This window comes from Halichoerus grypus, chromosome 8, assembly GCF_964656455.1.
Source record: "Halichoerus grypus chromosome 8, mHalGry1.hap1.1, whole genome shotgun sequence".
In the NCBI taxonomy this organism is placed as follows: Eukaryota; Metazoa; Chordata; class Mammalia; order Carnivora; family Phocidae; genus Halichoerus; species Halichoerus grypus.
In genome coordinates this window covers 150,548,168-150,567,977 of record NC_135719.1, presented here as the reverse complement: position 1 = coordinate 150,567,977, position 19,810 = coordinate 150,548,168, and the positions used below count along the sequence as shown (strand labels likewise).

The window sequence follows — 19,810 nt, the reverse complement described above, 5'->3', positions numbered from 1 at the left end:
GCGGAGTCGGGGAGGGGTCGCCGGGAGGCCCCGCCCTGCCCGGCCAGGCCCGGCGGCGGCGGGTGCGCCAGTGGGGGGGCTCTCCGCTCGCGGGGCGGTACCCCCGCGGCCGCCGCCCTCAGAGGTCGCCCCTTCCCCACCCTGCTGGCCTTACTCCTGGCGGGCGGGGGTGGCGGTGGGGGCGCAGCGCACGGAGCGGGGGCCTGGGAAACAACTGGAAGCGGTCCCCCCACCTCAGACCTCACTGCGGGCCGCCTCCCTGGTCGCCCCTGCGCCCCATCTTCTCGCCCCCGACCCCTCCTCCAGGTCCAGCCCCCACTGGCAGCAAGCTGTCTGACCCGCGCAGCCACAGGGCTCAGGGGCAAAGTCAAAGTCGGGCTGTCGTTCATCTGCCTCTGCCCCCTACCTGGGACCCCTGCTCTGGCCAGCTGGATCCCGCGTCTGAGGGTCCCTCCCCTGCGGGCCTCCCAGCAGTCCTCTCAGGGCCCGCCCAGGATGGGGTCTGAGGGGTCTGGGGCAGCCTGGACTGGCTGGGCCTGCAGGCAACAGGCCTGAGGAAGCTGCCCCTGCTTGCCTCCTCCAGGAGTGCTGTGGCCATGTTCTCTGCCACCCCTCTTCTTGCCCTGCCTCATCAATCCCGCCGGACTGCAGGACCTGGTCCGTGACCTCCACATTGCCCAGGGTGGGCCTGCCCATAGCAGGCTCAGGAAGCCTGGCTGACCGGCTAGGGAGAGGCGGCCCCCAGCTCTGGAAGTCCCTTCTGATATCTAACCCTCAGTTGGAGCTCACAGGGAGCAGATTGCCCCAGGCCTCAGGGCCCAGGGGACCATGGGTACATCAGGGGGCAGGTGGAGGCAGGCGGGGCTCTGTCCAGCCCCGGTCTGACGGCGGAGACATAGCCCCTGCCCTGAGGGCCCGGCTCCAGCGCTCAGTGTGTGGGTCTGGCCTGGACATCAACTTCAAGCCTCAGCTTCCCCACCTGTCAAGGAGAATGACAGGAACTTCTCAAGCTTGTAATTAGGGCAAGATGAGAAAATGCGAATAGAGCATCCCTGTCCCTGGGTTTGTCTGACAAACCTTTCCAGAGACCTGTGGAATTCAGACCCTGGGGAGGCCGGCCGGGCGGGTGGGACTGACTGACCACAGAAGGGCATGAGGCAGGGGGCAGTGCGCTGGGTGCAGACGCTTAGGACCAGGTGCTTTCCCAGCCTTGCCCCAGCTTCTGCGCCAGGACCCACCGTGCGCCTCTGTCGGGTGGGGGTAGGGCCTGTAAATGCCCACTCCCAGCCTCTGCCCGGCCCAGGAAATCTTGGGTCAGCCCCAGTGCAGGAGTGGCTTCTGGCAACAAGCCAGTGCCGGATGAGGGCCCCTGAGTACCTAGGAGAGCCAGCCAAGAAAGGTGCTTGCCGACTCTTGGACGCCCTCCAACCTGGAGACGCGGAGATGTGAGGGCCATTCCTGGATGGGGACTCAGCAGTTCTTGGCATGTGCGAGTCCTTGCACGGGCGAGTGTGCCCCCGCCTGGAAGGCTGGCCAGCCCGCCCCTATCCTGCTCCCTGGCCCTCTCCTTGACCCTCTGAGCTTCGGGGCCTCCTCCTGGAAGCCTTCCTGCCCTCCCCGGAGCTGGGTTTCAGGCCTCTCCAAGCTCTCCTGGATCCCAGAGCCTGACGCCCAGCGTGGGCAGGACCTGGAGGTGGGGCAGGAGACGCGGGCCGGCTGACTCCCTGCTCTCCTGAGCTGGTGCCTGGCTGCTACCGGCTGTGGTCAGTGGGTGTGTTTGTTGACCTGGTGGATGGAAGAATTCAGTGGAGGAAAGAGTGACCTTCTAGCCTTGAGCCTGGGCTTGGGAGGATGGCCGAGCTGGGAGCTCAGTGTTGAGCAGGGTCTCTGTGCCCCGCAGCCCTGCTCTCACCCCCGGGGCCTGGGGAGCGGGCAGAACCCCGAGCCTCACCCGGAGACTGGGCAGAGGCCTGGCCTGGCCGGGGTCTGCATCCCAGCCAACCGGCCAGCCCCACTGCGGCCCACTCAGCGGTGAGGCCCCCTGCCCCGAAGGAGGAGAGGGAGGCTGCAGGGGGCCGGCACCAGCAGGGCGGGCTCCTGCCCAGGGCTTTCTCCCTTGCATACCTGCCAGGCGCAGGCGGGCCCCGGGACAGGCGTCCCCAGTCCAAGGCCTCACGGGCGGGCACCGGGGAGAGGCACATCTGTGCGCACCCTGAGGGCAGAGTCAGTTCACTGCAGGCCAACGGGTAACCGCCAGAGCCGGCTGAAGACGGCAGGGAGTGTGTGTCCGTGCGGGTCTGTGTCCATGTGCAGTGGGTGGCCGAGGTCAGGGGCCAGGCAGGCTGGGCTACGGACGCTGCTCTCAGAGTGGCTTTCCCTCTGGCCTTGGGCTCTGACCCACCATGCCTCAGCTTTGTAAGGCTCATCCTGCCTTAACCACCGAGACGTATAAAGACCCCCCCAACCTGGGTCCCCATTTCTTCTAGTGACTCTACACCCCCAGGCAAGCCCCCATCCAGGCCTCATTCTGACCTGGTTTCCTGTCCCACCTTGGAAACTTCCTGCAGCCAGGACAGCACACTCAGCCCATCTAATGATGGACGTTCTTTCTGGAAGCCATGTCCCCCTGGCAGGTCCCTTTCTGGGGCCTGGGTCTCTTTTCAGAGCTGGGGGTGCACCCATGCCTACCCCCAGCTCTGGATACCCAGATGCCCGAGGACAAGGAACACGCTGGAGCTCCAACACGTGGCTCACTGCCTCTGACACGCTGGCCGGCGACCGCGTGGCGCTGGGGCCTGACGCTGGGGGAGCACGCGCCCCTCCTCCACGCTCCGGCAGAGCAAGGGTGCCCTCCCATCCCCCCGGACCTGCACAGAGCTGGCCACCGCCTCTCGTCAGGAAGCAGAACTCGGAGACTGGGATGAGCATGCTTTGGTTCTGCCAGTGTGAGCTGTGCTGGGAGCAGGAAGGCAGGCGTGGGCATTTCTCAGAGAGCGGTCTCCCTGCCTGACGTGTGATGCGGAGGTGAAAGCCGCGACAAACCTGAGTGTGCTGGGGGGACACCCATGAGCCCAGAGACCCTGGGCAGCAGCCTGGCCTTCAGTTTCATTTCCCTGGACAAGCACCCAGAGTGCCCTTTATTGCTTTCATTTTGAAACATTTTTCCTTTTGTTTCCTTTCTGGGATGCCCTGAGATGACCTCTGACACTGCTACAGAATGGAGTCAGCAAAAGCATGCCAAACCACTGATCCACCCATCCTTCCTTCCACCCACCTGTCCATCCACCCACCCACCTGTCCACCCACCATTCCATCCATCCACACACCCACTCACCAGTCCATCCACCCACCCAGCTGTCCACCCATCCTTCCATCCACCCACCCACCTGTCCATCTATCCATCTACCCACCCTTCCGTCCACCCATCTGTCCACCTACCCACCCATCTATCCACCCACCTGTCCATCTATCCACCTAGTCACCCTCCTGCCCACCCACCCACACACCCACTGGTCCATCCAGTCATCTACTTCAGGGCTAGTTCTACCTGGTGAGTGAGAACCTGGGTACAGCCTTGCCCCAGAGCAGCCGCGGCACCTCGGGCAGCCATTCTGCCTCTGTGCTGGTCCGTAAGGACACCATACCTCTGGTCACCTCCGGACAGGGGAGCTGTAGTGGGAGGCAGGGCCTCCCAGCGTCCCTGTCTCTCCCTCTGCGCCGTGACCCCTCAGTACCCGCTCACGGCAGCCTCTCAGAGTTTCCCAAAGATCCTCTGTGTTCCCAGCTCAGACTGCAGGGAGCCCCTGAGTGCCAGGCTGTTGGCTGCTTGCAGGAGGCTGGGGTCAGTCGGGGCCTACCCCTGGTCGGGGACCGGGGTCCAGGAGACGGGACCACACAGCGGCTCTCAGGAGGGACAGTGGCCAGGCAGGTTAGAGGCTTGGGTCAGGGAGAGGCCTCTCCCCCCTTCATTTGAACACCCACACACACTCATAGGACACTCATGGTTTGTGAGCTTCCCTACTGGTTAACACGTATTTCTAACCCTAAAACCACAGCCATTTGGGAACATGCCCAGGGCCGCAAACACTTTGAGTCCCCAAGCGAGCAGGTCCCCAGCTGAGGTCGGAGGAGGCGGCGCCCTGCCTCCTGGGCTCACTCCACACTGTGAGCAAGGGTCCTTCTCCGCCTGTCCCGCAACACGTTTTCCGCATTATGGTCCTTTTGTTGGAGATTTCGCCGTTGAAGTGGCTGGGGCGCGCCTCCTGAGAACACGTGTGTCAGGAGGCGCCCTTCGGGGGCCGGTTACGGAGCGGCCGCCAGCCCGGAGCTCGCAGGGAGCGAGCCCACTGCGTACAGATCCTTGAACAACACGGGTTTGAACTGGTGGGTCCACTTAGACGCGGATTCTTTCTCAGTAAATGTGGTCCGGTGCTGTAAAGATTTTCTTGGCTACGTGTTCTTTCCTCCAGCTTCGTCTACTGTAAGACTACAGCGTGTGACACATAGAGCATGCGCCATGTGTATTAACTGACGGTTTGTGTTACCAGTCAAGTTTTGGGGCAGTTAAAAGTTATACGGGGATATTCGACTGTGTGTGTGTGGGGGGGTCAGCACAGATTTCAGGGGTCAATTCTACACTGAATTAGGTGTCTCTAACCAGAAACACACACAGAACCAGGTCACATGTTGATTAGCCGGTGACATGTTGGCCAGAGGCTGGCCGACCCTGACCCTGGTCCTCTAGAAGCAAATCCGATGTTAGTGGTGACCATAGACCACCACCGCCAAGCCCCAGGGCTGCCGAGACTGTGGGGGCCCCACCGCTGGGGGCAGGCATGGGGGACCTGCTCCTCTGCAAGCCAAGGACGCTGAGCTGCACGGAGGCTGGGGTGCGGGCAGAGCTGGCCGGTCTCTGGGTCTGTGGTCCCTGCGTCCGTGGCCCGCTGCCCTCAGGCTCCTCTCTGAGCTGGCTAGGCCAGTGATCCCTCGGTCCCCCAGGCAGTTGGTGGCCTGCCTTGAGGGGGCTTTGTGCCCAGGGTCATGGCTGGAGATGCAGCCTGCCAAGCAGGGAGCAGCCCTGGGGCTTCTGCAGAGCCCCAGTGGGACACGCTGCCCCTGACCTCCCCTGCCTCCCCCAGTGGCCACAGCTGCCCAGGGAAGGTCTAGACGGACAAGTGGGACGGGCAGCCCTGGTCCTGGGAACTGAGGGGAGGGAGTAATTGGGGGCACACCAGATGGAATCCCCGGGGGGATCCTTAGGGCTTTGAGGGTGCAGAGGCACCGGGGACCCTCTGCACCCCAAGCCCAGGGTCTGTACCATGCAGGACTATTCCCACTCACCCTGCCCTTGGCCCTGAAGCTGCAGATTCAGGGTGGGTCTTCTCTTCCCTCTAGAGAGGCAGGGCTGGGGCAGGGGAGAAGGGGAGGGGGCTCAGAGAAGCGCGGAGGGCAGGGAGAGAAGGGCATTTAGGCTGCTGGGTTGGACTCAACCTGGTGTGCTTAGAGAGATGGGGACCAAGTCTGGAATTCCTTGCTGGTGGTTTTTGGCTCCTGGACTGTGTTTCTTAGAGACACGGTGCCAAGCCTGGGCCTCATAGGTCTTGAAGGTTTTATTTTAGGGAGGGAGCCTGTGACAGAGGTATTTATGAATAGAATCACAGCCGGTGCCTGCCTCACTCTGACCCACCCCTTGGCCTCCAGCCCTGCCCCGGGCCCCCCCAACACTGCAGCCACCTGTCATCCCAGAATAACCCAAGTTCAGGTCTGGCCTCCATGTTGCCCCCGCCACCCCTGAATTAGGCGCTGAGCTTCTTCACCTTTGTGGAAGAGAACCTGTTTGCACCTACCTAAGCTGTCCCGTGGATAGAGTTGACAGATTCAGTCCAAGGTGGGGAAGGGGCTCCTTGTGCCCCAGCTGGCCTGCTCGCCCCCCAGGTCTCTGCCCCCAGTCCTTCCCGGCTCTCCTCAGCCCTGCCCCGTACCTTCCCGAGCACCAGCAGGGCCCAGGATGTATCCTGTCCAGCAGCCGGAGGCTTGAGAGTTAAAAAAAAAAGCCAAAAAGCTCAAACCCCAAAGCGGTCCTTCTGCAGACACTGACCACAGCAGTTCCTAGGCTGCCGGCTCTGCAGGGGGGCCCCCACCCACACTGCCTGACCCCCTCCCTCCCCAGCTCCTCTGGCCCTTCCTGGACCTCCCTCCGGGGACACTCTCTGCCTCTCCACTAGTCGGGTCCCCGGGAGAGTCCCTGTTCTCCCTGCTCTGCCGCTGAACTTTGACCTCTCTTTCTGGCACAAGCTTGTGTATGATTAGCCTGTGGTTTCCAGGCCAGGTGTGGCTGAAGGGCTGTGGGGTGGAGGTGCAGGGTGGGGGAGTTCTGAGCGAGTTCCTCCCGCCCTAGATCTGCAGGGATCCCTCAGCATGAACCCCGGGCTGTCCTGTGATGTGTGCCCTTTAGGACCCCCCCCAGGCTCTCCCCGACTCAGTGTGTGTCCCTCTCCAGGGAAGCCCTTTGGGGCCTCCCCAGGTGGCACCCCCATTTCCTTCAATCCACCGATTCCTTATTCCTTTGGCCATATTTTTTAAATTAACTGGAAAATCTAGTTCTAATTTGATGGGCGGAGCGCTGGCGAATGGTCTCCCGACCGTGTGCACAGCTGCGCCCTTTGCCAAGTCGGGGGCATCTGGCTGTTGGGGGAGCGCCCGCCAGAGCCCTTCTATGGCTGGTCCTTCCAGATGTGTCCCCAGCCCACGCCGGCCCAGCCAGGAGCAGCCAACACCACATCGAGTCCACGGAGGCGAGGGACATGCATGGCACCTGCCCATGGCTGTCACCAGGATGTCCTTTGTCTTTTTCCCATTTTAAATCGTGTCTGTTGTTGACTTACTGAGCACAGACGACTTCGTGAGGTCCAGATTCAAAGCCTGCGCAAGCGGGACAGCAAGGGGCCCCCTCCCTGCTTTAGCTTCGTGGGAGCCCTTCACACCCCTCCCTGCTGAGAGCTAGAGCCATTTCTTTGCGCATTCCAGGTTGGGGATGGCCCCAGCGCTTGGCGCCCTGCCCCCGCCCCCATGTTTGCTTGCCCAGCACAGGACCTGCCTTGGAGGGCGCCAAGGGATGTTTGCTGAGTGGGTGCATCAGCCTGGAGCTCTGTTTCCACTGGGTGGGGGGGCTCGGGTGGGGGGCTGCGGTCCGAGTGAGTCCAGAGGCCATCCTCCAGCCAGGAGACCTCAGCTCACTGGCTCCCGGTGGTCCGGACCCCCCTCCTGCCCGATGGGGCCTGTGTGTGTAAGCTTCTGCAGGAGAGCATTTCTGGGCTCCAGTACCCAGCAGGGCTGCGGCTGATTCAGTGCTGGCCGGGGGGCCCTGCTGACCCGAGCTAACAGAGCCTGGACTCTTCTCCTCCCTCCCGCCTTGTGCTGGCAAAGAGGTGGCCAAGTCCTTCTCCCAAAGCTGCTGACTCAGGCCTGAATCATCACCTGCTTCCCTGGAGTGGCTGCTGGTTTGGGGGGGTGGCGAGTAGAGGGATGGGCAGGCTGGGCATGTGTGGGAGGTGGGGGGTGCAGAGGCCGGGGGCGGGGACAGGTGCAGTCTGACCGCCACCCGCGTGGCCCTGTGCAGACAGGGAGTGCAAGCCCATGAGCCGCAGTCCAGAAGTGGGCCTGACCTGCCTGGGGGCTGGTTATGCCCTGAGGACGGTGGGCTGTGTGGCCCAGCGGTCCAGCCTGGGAGCACTGAAGCCACCAGATCCTGGTTCTGTGCTCATATGCTGCTAGGTCCTGGGCGGGCACCCTTGCTGCTTGGAGCTGGGGGCCCCATTAGAACACCAGTGGAGGTGCGGGTCCCACCCAGGGCTGCCGGAGGGTCGAACGGCGTGAGGGGTGTGACACCCTCTGAGCAGTGGCCTCCACTGTCTGTGAAAAGGAGAGGCGTGCTGTGGAGGCTGGGGTGGGAGTGAGCAGCCCTCCGGCGGCCCGGTGCGGACCAGCCGGCCACTGTGGCCTGGGGGCTGAGGGGTGGGGGCTGGGGGAGTCAGGGAAGGCTCTTCTGCACAAGCCAGGGAACAGGGCAGGGAGGGCAGGGGAAGGGGCAGAAAGGGCTTGAGCAGGGATGGGGAGGGGGACCAGCCTTATGGGGAAGATCCCCTGGGTGTGGGGAGGGAGGCAGGGAGGCAGGGCCAACCTGGCGGGAGCTGGTAGGGTTAGAGCTGCGTGTGTGAGTCTGCACGTGGCCTGAGTGTGTGTCGGAGGTCAGCGTCCGGCTTCTGCCGCAGGGAGAATGGCCGCCGCCTGACTGACTGTCCAGAAAGACCACGGGACACAGGGATGCCCAACAGTGAAGCCAGCCAGGCCCCCCGGCATTTGCTGTGGATGAGGTAAGCTTAGGTTTATGGGGCACGTGGCAGCTTACAAAGGTTGGGGACACTCGGGAGCCCTTCTTGACCGCCGTGCTGACTTCCTCTGAGGCCTCAGTTCTGCTTAACCATGACCTCAAGACACCCCATGTCAGGTCTTTCCAGGGGCAGCTGCTCCCCCACAGCCCTTCGCAGGGCCTGCCAGGCCTGGGACCCGGGTGCTTGGTTGTGCCCCTGGCCCTGCCTGGGTGGCTCAGCGTGAGGATGCGGGTCAGTGCCCACAGCTCCAGAATGTGCAGTGGGCAGAGTGTGGGGAGGAGCCCCGGGCCCCGCCCTGGAAGGGCGCTCAGAGCCGCAGGAGCACACAGAGGGGGCTCAGCGTGCGACCCAGGGTGCCTGCCGGGGCTCAGCCCGTCCACCGTCACGCGGCTCTGTCCAGGCGGTGTCACCAGCTGTCAACAGATGGGCACCCAGGGTCCAAGGGGCTAAGAGCTCGCTCAAGGCCACATGGAGGACGGGTCCAGGGCCTGACTCGAAGCTCACATCTGGATGTCCCTGCTGGAACAGGGCTCCACCCTGTAGTCGGCATTTCCCACCCTGGAGAAAACCAGCTGTTCAGCACCCGGGCCCCCTCCCGTCCACGGCCCCCCACCCTCCTCCCATTGACCTGGTCAGGAGGTGAGGGGGCTTCTGTCATTCCCGGCTTAGGGAACCTGAAGCTCAAAGTGGGGGGGCAGCACACAGGGAGGAACACGAGGAGGGTGCTGGAGTCTGCTCAGCTGTCAGGGGACCCTCTGTGGGAGCCCTAGCGCCCCAGGGACCTCCGCAGACTTCCCTGGCTGGAAGGTGGAGGCCCCCCGTCTGAGTCCCGGCCACCCGCCCAGGCCCTACCTGAGTGGATGTTCCCGCGGAGGGCAGTGCCCACTGTGGTCTGGGTCTAGGGCCCTGGGCAAAGGGACCGAACCTCCCCGAGCTCAGTTTCTGCAGCAGTCACTGGGAGTGGGGGGAGGCGCGGGACGAGAGGGGGTGGGGGTGGGGTGGGGTGACTGCTGCTCTTTCCCACGGGGCAGGGAAGAGGGACTCTAACTCGGCCTTCTGTTTTCCATACCCCGAGCTAGACAGTGTGCATGCATGTGTGGCCTTGTCCTGGGGGGAGGTTCTGTGGCCGGCCAGGCAGGAGGGGAGAGGAAAAGGAGCCGGTAGGGGTCCCGCCAAACGGTCCTGGGGGGCTTCCAGGGGGGAGAGCTGTCCCTGAGCTCTGAGTGAGAACCCCGTTCTGAGTTGAGGGGTCGGGTTTATGTCCCCAGGGGCAATCCCTGGGTGGGTCTGCCCTGCTGGGCTCTGGCTCACATTTTCCTTGGAGGAGGCTGGTCTGTCTGGTTCTTGCTGCATTCCACAGTAACCTCTGGACCTCCTGCTTCTGGAAACTTCTCTTGTTCTTCTCCCTCGGGGCTCCCTCCTAGCCCTCCCCTCCCCCTCCACTCGTGCCTCTCCCAGTGTCCCTGAGAACCAGGGCTCCGCCGGGCCACCCAGCCCCTGCCTCTCCCCTGCCCTCCTCCCCACATCTCTCCCCACCCTGGGACACTGGGGGAGCCCAGAACACACGGTCCTCCTGCTGCCCCGGGGTGCTGACGTCAGCGGGTGGGCGGGAAGTGAGAGGCTTCGAGGTGTCTACTCGGATGGGGATGGGTGTGCAGCTGGGGCCGCCTGGGGTCAGCCCAGGCTGTGGGACCCGCAGCCCTTCCCCACCCAGGCCTGGGGAGGGGGGTGTCAGGGCAGAGATTCTGCAGCCCCTCTGCCCAGCATTGTCCCGGAGGGGTGGTAGGGTGGGCTGGGGTGCTCCCGGACGGGGGAGGGCAGGCTGCGGGCTGCTGTGTGGGGCTGAGGAAGCAGCTGCGGGCTGAGTCATCCTCCGGAAAACGAAGGAGGCCGTTTCCATCACCATCTGTCTCCTTGGGAAGAGAAGGAGGAGCGGGTAGAGGGCTGGTGGGGGAGGAGGGGGCGCGCCTCACCTCGGGCCTTTCCTGGGCCTGGCTGGGGTAGGCGTGGGGTTTTTTTTCCCAAAGCAGCTCTCACTTCGGCCCACACAGGGCCCTCCGATCAGTGGGGAGGGGTGTCCCATGCTCTTCATAGACAACCAGGCCACGCGGTGGGGGGGGCTCCTGCCAAGGGGCTTCTCGGGGATTCCCCCGGGGACTCCCCTACCCCAGTTCAGGGACCCCAGAATCTGCAGGACTGTCCTGAGCTTAGCACAGCACAGGGGGATGGAGTACCAACCCCCCTCCCCCAAGTGTTGTAGTGGTGCAGATGTCCCCTGTCCCCTGGGGCCCTGGGAACCTTGGCACCGCCACTCTGGGCAGCTGTGGGAGGGGCTGGGCTGAGTGTAGTTGATGCCACGCCGCCAGGAAGAATCCTGCAGGGGCTCAGACAGGGCTCCACCCCCTCCCCCGCCCCCCTCCCCGGCTTCTAAGGTGTGCTATTTGTCTCTCTGGGTTTCTGGCTTCTTGTCTAAGATGGGGCTGGTGGGGCAAGGGGTGTTCGGGGTGATCGTGCACTGCCCCTGCCATGTCAGAGCCAGCAGGAAGCCACCAGACGGTGGGGCATGGCACCCTGGCCCCTGAGGCTGGTGGAGGTGCCCACAGGGCTAAGCCTAGTCCTGGTGAGGGCCAGCCCTGCGACCCTGTGCGGTCTGGTTCGGAGATGCGGAAGTAGGCAAGAGCCTTTTGGTTGCAAGAAACCCAACCTGAAGGAGGCAAGGAGAGAAAGAGGGATTATCCCACCGAAGTCCCACGGGGATGGGAGGGGGCCTCTTCCTAGCTCCTATCTCAGTGGGGCGCCCTGTCCCTGGTCCGCTTTGTGTCCCCCGCCCGCTGGCCCTGTCTGCCTACACCTCACTGCTCCTTGCCCAGGGCCCTTGTAGGTAGGGCCATGTGGTGATGATGCGCCCCCACCCCAGGGAGATGCCCTCTACCCTCAGGCATTCTCTGTGACTGGGGGCCGGGGGTGTGGGCTGCTTTCCACAAGACCTTGGTTCCACAAGAGGGCAGCTCTCCAAAAGAGGAGGGCTGGTTAGCAAGATCTCTACAGGTGCTGTGGGCCCAACCAACCGGTAGGAGCCCCTTCCCTACAGATGGAGGTGGGCCTCTCTCGAAAGATGTGGCTCCTGGGGCTCAGGACCTCCAGGTGGGAGAGGTGTATCCGACTGGACACCAGCACTGAGGAAGCCTCTGAACGGCAGCCAGGAGAAGCTGGAAAGCTTGGCCTTGGCCACGGGGGTGGCCAGCTGTCTGGGAGCAGCTCCTTGGTGCTGGGAATTGAGGGGTCACTTTTTATGTGAAATCAGGTAGGGGCTGGGAAGGCTTTGAAGCCTGCAGGCAGGTTCCCTCCTTCCCATGTCAAGGATACCTGGCCCATGCCCCAGCACACTGGGCTTCCTCCTGCCTGGGGCACAGCAGAGCATTTCCATCTGATAGATACAGAAGCTGAGCAGATTAATCCCAGACATGGTAAGATGTGTTCGAGCTGGGGTTCTTCCTATCTGCGGGCACTTCCTTTGCTTCACCCTGACTCTGTCATGGGATACTTAAGGCTGTTTGCTGTCAAAACCATTATAGTATCCAGTATCCATCCATCCACATACCCACCCACCTACCATCCATCCATCTATCCATCCACTCATCCATCCATCTATTCATCCATCCACTCATCCATCCATCTATTCATCCATCCACCCATCCATCCATCCATCCACCTATCCACCCACCATCCATCCATCCACCCATCCATCCACTCATCCATCCATCTATTCATCCATCCATCCATCCACCCAGCCACCCACCATCCATCCACCCATCCATCCACTCATCCATCCATCCATCCACCCACCTATCCACCCACCATCCATCCATCCACCCATCCATCCATCCATCCACCCACCTATCCACCCACCATCCATCCATCCACCCATCCATCCACTCATCCATCCATCTATTCATCCATCCACCCATCTATCCATCCATCCACTCATCCATCTATCCATCCATCCACTCATCCATCCATCCACCTACCAACCCATCCATCCATCCACCTACCCACCCACCCACCATCCATCCATCCATCCATCTACCCACCCACCATCCATCCATCCATCCATCCACCCACCTATCCACCCACCATCCATCCATCCACCCATCCATCCACTCATCCATTTATCCATCCATCCACCCATCCATCCATCCACCTACCCACCCATCAACCATCCATCCATCCATCCATCCATCCATCCACCTACCCACCCACCCACCATCCATCCATCCATCCACCCATCATCCACTCATCCATCTATCCATCCATCCACTCATCCATCCATCCACCTACCCACCCATCCATCCATCCACCTACCCACCCACCCACCATCCATCCACCCATCCATCCATCTATCCACCCACCATCCATCCATCTACCCATCTATCCACCTACCCACTCACCCACCATCCATCCATCCACCCATCCATCCATCCACCCATCCATCCATCCACTCATCCATCTATCCATCCACCTACCCACTCACCATCCACCTTCCATGCACCGAGCTGCACATCCAACCACCCACCCACCTACCATTCACCCGTCTACCCATCTATCCATCCATCCGATATTTATTGAAAGCCTGCCTTGTGCTGGGTGCAGGTTGGTACTTGTTAAACCAGTTAGGCAAAGTCACAGCAACGCCCTTGAGTAGGGTTGTCAGATTTAGTAAATAAAAATACAGGACATCCAGTTAAATTTGAATTTCAGATAAACAATGAATACTGTTTTGGTATAAGTATATAAGTATGTCCTATGCAATATTTGGTATAAGTAGGTCCCAGATATTGCATGGGACATACTTAGGCTGAAACTTACTTGTTGTTTGTCTGAAATTCAGATTTAACTGGGCATTCTGTGTTATCTGTAACCCCGCCCTGTTCAGCCCGTGAAACAATAGGGTGATAGACACGTCCACATTCCTCCTGAAAGATCTAACTTGATCCTTATCAAAATCTATGAACTGGGTGATATTATCTCCATTTTAAAATTGTAAATACGGAGGCTTAGAGAGGTTAAGAGAGTTTCTCAAGGTTACCCAGCTAGTAATTGCTAAACCAGAAGCACAGAAGAAATTTTTTTTTAAATGCTTATTATTAAAATATCAAGTAAGGTAAAATATTTACAAAGAGTCTGTAGAAGTCATTTTAAATTTGACCACTAAGAAATAACCATTGTTAAATTGCTAAACCTTATTCCAGACATCCTGCTAGGCAAATATGATGTAGAGAGGATGGAAGTCACTGAAAAGCAGAATGGGATAATCCTGTAATGCTTTACTCTAACATCAAACATCAAATTTATCTCATTTGGGTTTAAACAGAAGGAATTGCTGAATTTCAGGGAAATATTTTATCACTACAAAGGAGACTGGTTCTGAAAGGATCTCCCTAGACTGAAAGACACGGATATGAGAGCGCACAGGGACGGTGGTCCTGTCTCTGCCGCCGTGGTGGAGGCCCACTGAGCCCCGAGTGGACACGGGGCAGGGCACGCTCCCCCGCTTCCTCCTCGCTCTGCTTCCCGAATGTGCAGCTCCGGTGGTTCTGCCCTGACACGTTCCCCGAAGTGGGATATTCACAGACAAGTGCATCGGATGCCACCGTCTGAACAACCCTGGGGACGGACGTGCTGATGGAGGTGACCGTCCCCAGGTCCTGCCCCTCTACTCCCCTCATTTCTCCTCCCACCCGCACCCCTGCCCAAGGATACTGGAGGGCTATCGGCCCCATTTGTCTCCCGGGCTTTGGTCTTCCTGGAAGGGGAGCCTCCCGTGTGAGCTCCCTGGCGTCCGCTTGCTCAGTGCAGCGTGAGGTCTGGGAGGGGGTCTCCTGTGTCGTCTGTGCCATTTCAGTGGGCGAACGGCACCCAGTTTATTCACCCGAGTCACTACTGATGGAGGGCCTTCCGGCTTTTGGCCTTTGTATTGCTCTGAGTGTTCTGGTCGGTGTTTTGGGACACGCACGTGCTCGTTTGCGCTGGGTAAATCTCAGGTGTGTGCTTGCGTACGTTCAGCTCTCACAGATGCCACCAAACACGTTTCCAAAGCGGTGGTGCTGTTGTGCCAGCTTCTGTCACCAGCAAAGTCTACATCCTTGCCAATAACTGGAAGATTTCGTGTTTTCCATGTTGACCCTTCTGTGGGTTTGTGGTATGACGTTGGGATTTTAATCTGCATTTCCAGGCCGGTTAGTGAAATGGGCACCTTTTATATGTTTACTGATCTCCGGACACTCCTCCTTTGTGACGTTTAAGTCTGTTTGCCCATTTTCCCGTGGAGTTGTCTATCTTTTTCTTGTTAATTCGCAGGATTTCTTGATATATTTTCACATTCTGGACATAAGTCTTTGAGGCTTTGCTGCATGTTTGTATAGCAAACGCCCCACCACCCGCCCTCCGCTCTGGCTGTGACGTCTGTAGTTTTACTTGTGTTTCAAACTCCACAAAGTGTTACGAGCACTATTGCGCACTGTGTATCTTCGCTTGAATTTGTCCACAAATGTCATCACATCTTTACGTTTTCCTACAGTCTCAGGCCTACACCTAGAATCATTTTCCTTTAGCCTTTCCTCCGGTATTCCTCTTAGTGCAGGGCCAGGGAAGACGGGTTCTCTGTGTTTGTTCCACTTTCTCCTCGGGACGGTGTTTTTGGCTGACCTTTCCCCCGCTGTCTGCACTCTGAGGAGCCATTCCTTTGTCTTCTGGCTTCTCCTGGGTGTCGGTCACATGTCCTCCCGCTTTGTGTGTCTAGTGATTTGGGGTTGTGTCCTGCACATCATGACTGATATGTTGTAGGGGTTTGGGGCTCTGTTGTGTTCTCTTTCAGAGCATTCTTTTTGTTTGTTTGTTTTATTGAGGGGTTAACTGAACTGGACTCAAACTGTAAACACTGTCCCCTCTGTGTAAAATCTCTGTGCTGTTAACTGAGCTGCTTGGAATCTGTCCCGTGCAAGCGTAGCTCACAGACCAGCCAGGAGTTTGAGCAGAATTACTCAGGGAGCATTTGGGGCTCCCTTTCTGGGGTCATCCCTCACTTTCCAGCTGCTGTGGTCACCCCCAACTCCGTCCTCTGATTCTTCAAGCCAGCAAGCCTGTGGGTTCCATCAGGGTTTTGGCCTGCTCTCAGACATAGAGGCACAAGCCTGGGACACTTACCCAGAGAGTCCTGTGTCCTGAGTGTCCATGTCCTACAGCCTCTGTCTGGGTATGACTGTTCTCTATGCTGTTGGACAGTTGTCTTTATGTCCAGTGATTGTGGATGTTTCTGCACCAGACCTGGTCCAATTGGAGCCACTTGGCCATTGCTGGGAGCAACCCTTGGGCAGTTAGGATAGAGGAGGGCTGGGTCCCACAGCCCAGTCAGGGATGGACCAGAGCAGGATGGAGAGTCATTTGGTGAGACTCGGTCTTGCTCTGGCTAGACTTGGTTCAGGGACTGGTCTCATCAGAGATTTAACCAGGAGCCTGGCGGGGCCCAGCCTCCTGCTGGATATGGCACCAAGATTTCACAAGTGTTTTGGGGTGGGTGGGACCAACGGTGTGTCCGAGGACCCCGAAGCCTCCAGTTTTGCCCCTGTGGCTGTGGGAAGCTCCTCTGGGTTCTCCTTCTGTCATTGTGGCTCCCTGCCTGGGCCCAGCCCAGGCCTTGGTCCAGTGCTCAGAACTGAGAAACGCTCATCGTTGGCTGTGTGGGCTCTCCCCTAGTGGGCTAGGTCTCCACAGCCCCACAGCTCTCTGAGACTTAGCTGCGAGGCTCTAGTGTGTGGGGCCCCTCTCGGTCGCCAGCAGGAGTGACGCCTTCCACGGGGGACCTGCCCCTTCCCGCCCTCCAGGCCCAGCACCACCAGCCTCCCCGGGGAATAAAGATCCAATGAAAGGCAGGAGCAGAAAGTCTGTTGAAATCACTGCTTTCCACATGGCATTAAAAAAAACACAAAAACCCAAACTTTTAAAACATGAGTGCCTTTTGCCCCAGTGATACCAATCCTGGGACTTATCTCAAGATGATGATTTAGAATGTGCACAAAGATCGAGCTCCAGGATGTGGGTGGCAGTTTACAATGTTGAAAGGAAAACCCTAGAAACAGTGAATTCCCAGCGGTAGGGAATTTGTTGAAAAAACACGTGGTTTATGCATACGGTATTAAGTCACACAGTCATGAAGAATATTGTGTTAGAATTGGTGGAAACAGGATCACGTTCTGTGGTTGACAGAAGTTAGCAAAATCTCCAGTGGTGGTGGTGATGGTGTGTTTGCGTACACATCACGCTCCGGGTATTCACTATGTTCTCGTTGTCCCTATTTCCTGACTTTCCAAGAGAATGACTGTTTTGTTGGGCTGTGTTTTTGAGGTACGACTTACGTGAAGTCCATATGCCTAAAGCGAGCAGCCTGATGAGGTTTGACAGACAGACCCGTGTGACCCACACCCGGAACAAGATGGGGAGAATTTCCACCTCTCACGAAGCTCCTCTGTGCCTCTTTCTGGCCTCCAGTGTGTTGTGGATAACAGATTAATCAGAGGAACGTGTTTCCAGGCTAGAGGACGGACGTGAGGTTCTGAGAGGCATGCCCAGATCACTCAGTCTCGGGGCCGGGGCGCCAGGTGGGCGGCAAATCCTCGCCCTGCTCCAGGTGCTCCGCAAAGGCCGTAGGGAGGAGCCAGGGAGGTCACCTTGGGGTCACCTGGCCAAAGGCACAGAAGGCCTTTGTACTGGGATATCACTTGCCCTGCGATGGGGTGGGAGGGAGAAGGGGCTGCACTCCAGGGTGGGGACACATGGTGTCAGCCATTCTCAGGACCTGGCTGGGGCCTCAGCGGCCGTGGGGTGACTCGTCTAACCAGCGTCATGGGCAGGGCAGGTGAGGGTGGGGCTAAGTGCTGCAGGGCCCCAGAGGGAGCTCAGTGTGGGGCTGAGGGCTGCGCCTGGGGCCCTGGGCCTGCTGTTGGCCTCGGTCAGCTCGCTACTCTAACATAGCACCACAGGCCGGGGGCTTAGACAGCAGATGTTTATTTCTGGAGGCTGAGGTTCAAGATCGAGGTGCCGCAGTCAGGTTCTGGGGAGGTGGAGGCCCTCCTTGGCTTGCGGCGGCCACCTCCTTTCTGTGTCCTCCCATGGTGATCGAGCTCTGGACCTTCTCTTCTCATAAGGGCACCAGCCCCGAGGATCAGGACCTCATGACCTCACTTAACCTTTATCACTGCCTGGCCTGTCCCCAAATCCAGCCACACTGGAATTGGGACTTCAACAGGTGAGTTTGGGGGGACACGAAGCAGCCCCCCAACAGACAGCCACCACACCAGGGCCTGCAGACAGGATCATGGTGCTCCGGGTCCAGGAGGGGCAACTTCCTGCGGGGATCCCCACCCTCCCTGTCACCTCCCCGGCAGGTGGCCCCAGGTCCACCCCTCCCTGGGTTCTGGCTCAGTCTCCGGGAATTCCCTGGCTTCTTTCTTCCACGGCTGTGCTGGCAGGGCCTCAGCGGGGCCTTCGGGGAGGGGCCCAGTCCTGGGCCTGGGGCCGTGGGGACAGCGCGTTCCCCTTGGAAGTGGGACACGTGGGTCCAGCGGGATGATTACTTCTCTGGTCAAAGAGAAATTCAAACACTTTCTGTAAGTGCCCTGGGCTCTTGTTTATCGATTGAGGCTGGTGAATAACTTAAGCTGGGAGAGTCTCCCTCCCTGCCCTGGATTCCTTTTCCTTCCCAGCTTGAAAATGTGATGAGAGGGGCGCCTGGGTGGCTCAGTCGTTAAGTGTCTGCCTTCGGCTCAGGTCGTGATCCCAGGGTCCTGGGGTCGAGCCCCGCATCGGGCTCCCTGCTCTGCGGGGAGTCTGCTTCTCCCTCTGCCCCTCCCCCACTCTCGTGCTCGTGCTCTCTCTCTCTCTCTCAAACATAAAAATCTTAAAAAAAAAAAAAAGAAAATGCCACGTGAGAAGATGGTGAAGGATGTGTGTGTGCGTGTGTGCACGAGCGTACTGGTGGGGGGTGGTCCCAGCCTCCCCAGCCCGCGCCCCCCAGGCCCTGTCCAGAGATGACAGAATGACCTCATCCACGTATGGGCAGGTGTCCTAGGGGCCCCCTCTAACCAGCCACAGGTGCCACTCTGCAGGGGTTAAGACCTCATCATGCAGTGACATTTCAGACAGCAGGAGAACAGAGCAGAGCTTTCGGGGGCCGTCTTCCTCACCAGGGCACCTCCACGGCCTGTCTTCTGTGTCCTGTCCCAATTCATGGCGAATACGGGCTCTTCCCCGCTCAACCTGGGGAAGCCACCACAGCAGACAAGGATGGATTTAGGGAACCAGAAAAACCAAACAAGACCCCAGTGGGAAACCCCGGGGACTGAGGTTCTTGAATGGGGTGGGTTGTGGGAGGAGAGGGGCTGCAGGGAGGTGGGGAGGGGACAGTAGGAGGTGGGGGGCTGGCCCCCAGGGCGAGGCTGCAGGGGTGGATGCACCTGCAGGTATGAGGGCTTGTTGAGGACGGGAGGACAGCCGCTCTGGCACCCACGTCCACTCTCTGCCTCCACGCCCAGGGGATTAGTAGTTCGGGAGCCCCTGGTGGGTGGGTGGGGGTTTAAAGTGAAGCTCTGACCAGGGGGCTCGCTAGGAGCACTTACGGGGGAGCATGCTTCTGACACCAGGTCCCGTGCACCAGCTGGGCACCCTACAACTCCCTTCAGTTCTGACACTTCCACCTGGAGCCGGCCTCCGACGGATGAGGGAGCTGAAGGCAAGTGGAGGACAAAGCACAAGCGGACCCCCCACCCCGGACCCCTCCCTCCGCGGACAGGTGGGCTAGTGTGACGTGCCCCAGGCATTCCCGGCCGCAGATGGTTCCCGGATAGAGATCACCGTCCAGCAGGACAGGAATCTCCCACAGTTTACCAGTGTCTTAGTGGTTTACAAGGAAAAAACGTTCTTAGCAATAGCCTAGCTCAATTTCCTGGGGCCCTAACCGCCCTCTCCCCTCCAGGAAGCTCCCAACTGTCTCAGTGTTGATGTTTTACTAGAGGGAAAAACGACCTTAGCTTGACCATGGCCAGGCCTCCGGTATCCCGAGAGTCCTCTTTAACAGATCAAAGTCCTTTTGGACACCTCCCTGTGTCCTTACCACCCCCAAGCCCCAAGTATATCATCAGCCACCCCTCGCAGCCCCAGCGTGGCGGGCCTTTCTGCCCACGGATCCTGTCCCCGTGCTTGAATAAAATCACCTTTTTGCACCAAAGATGTCTCAAGAATTCTTTCTTGGCTGTGGGCTCCCGACCTCATCCAAAACTACATCAGGACCCTGCGGGTAAACGCTCTGTCCCACCCACGGCCCCTCCCCCCACTTAAGATGCTGGTGGCCGGCGGTCACCTGTGCTTCT

General features: G+C 59.5%; 1 long non-coding RNA gene across 1 annotated transcript; it reads left to right on the top strand.

The window, feature by feature from the left end:
* The first annotated feature begins 8,252 nt into the window (after positions 1 to 8,252).
* LOC118549537 (uncharacterized) lies at positions 8,253 to 19,656 on the top strand. Its single transcript, XR_004924132.2, has 4 exons — positions 8,253 to 8,372; positions 16,791 to 17,044; positions 17,591 to 17,691; positions 19,085 to 19,656. It is a non-coding gene; the product is annotated as an uncharacterized LOC118549537 (long non-coding RNA).
* Positions 19,657 to 19,810: the final 154 nt, after the last annotated feature.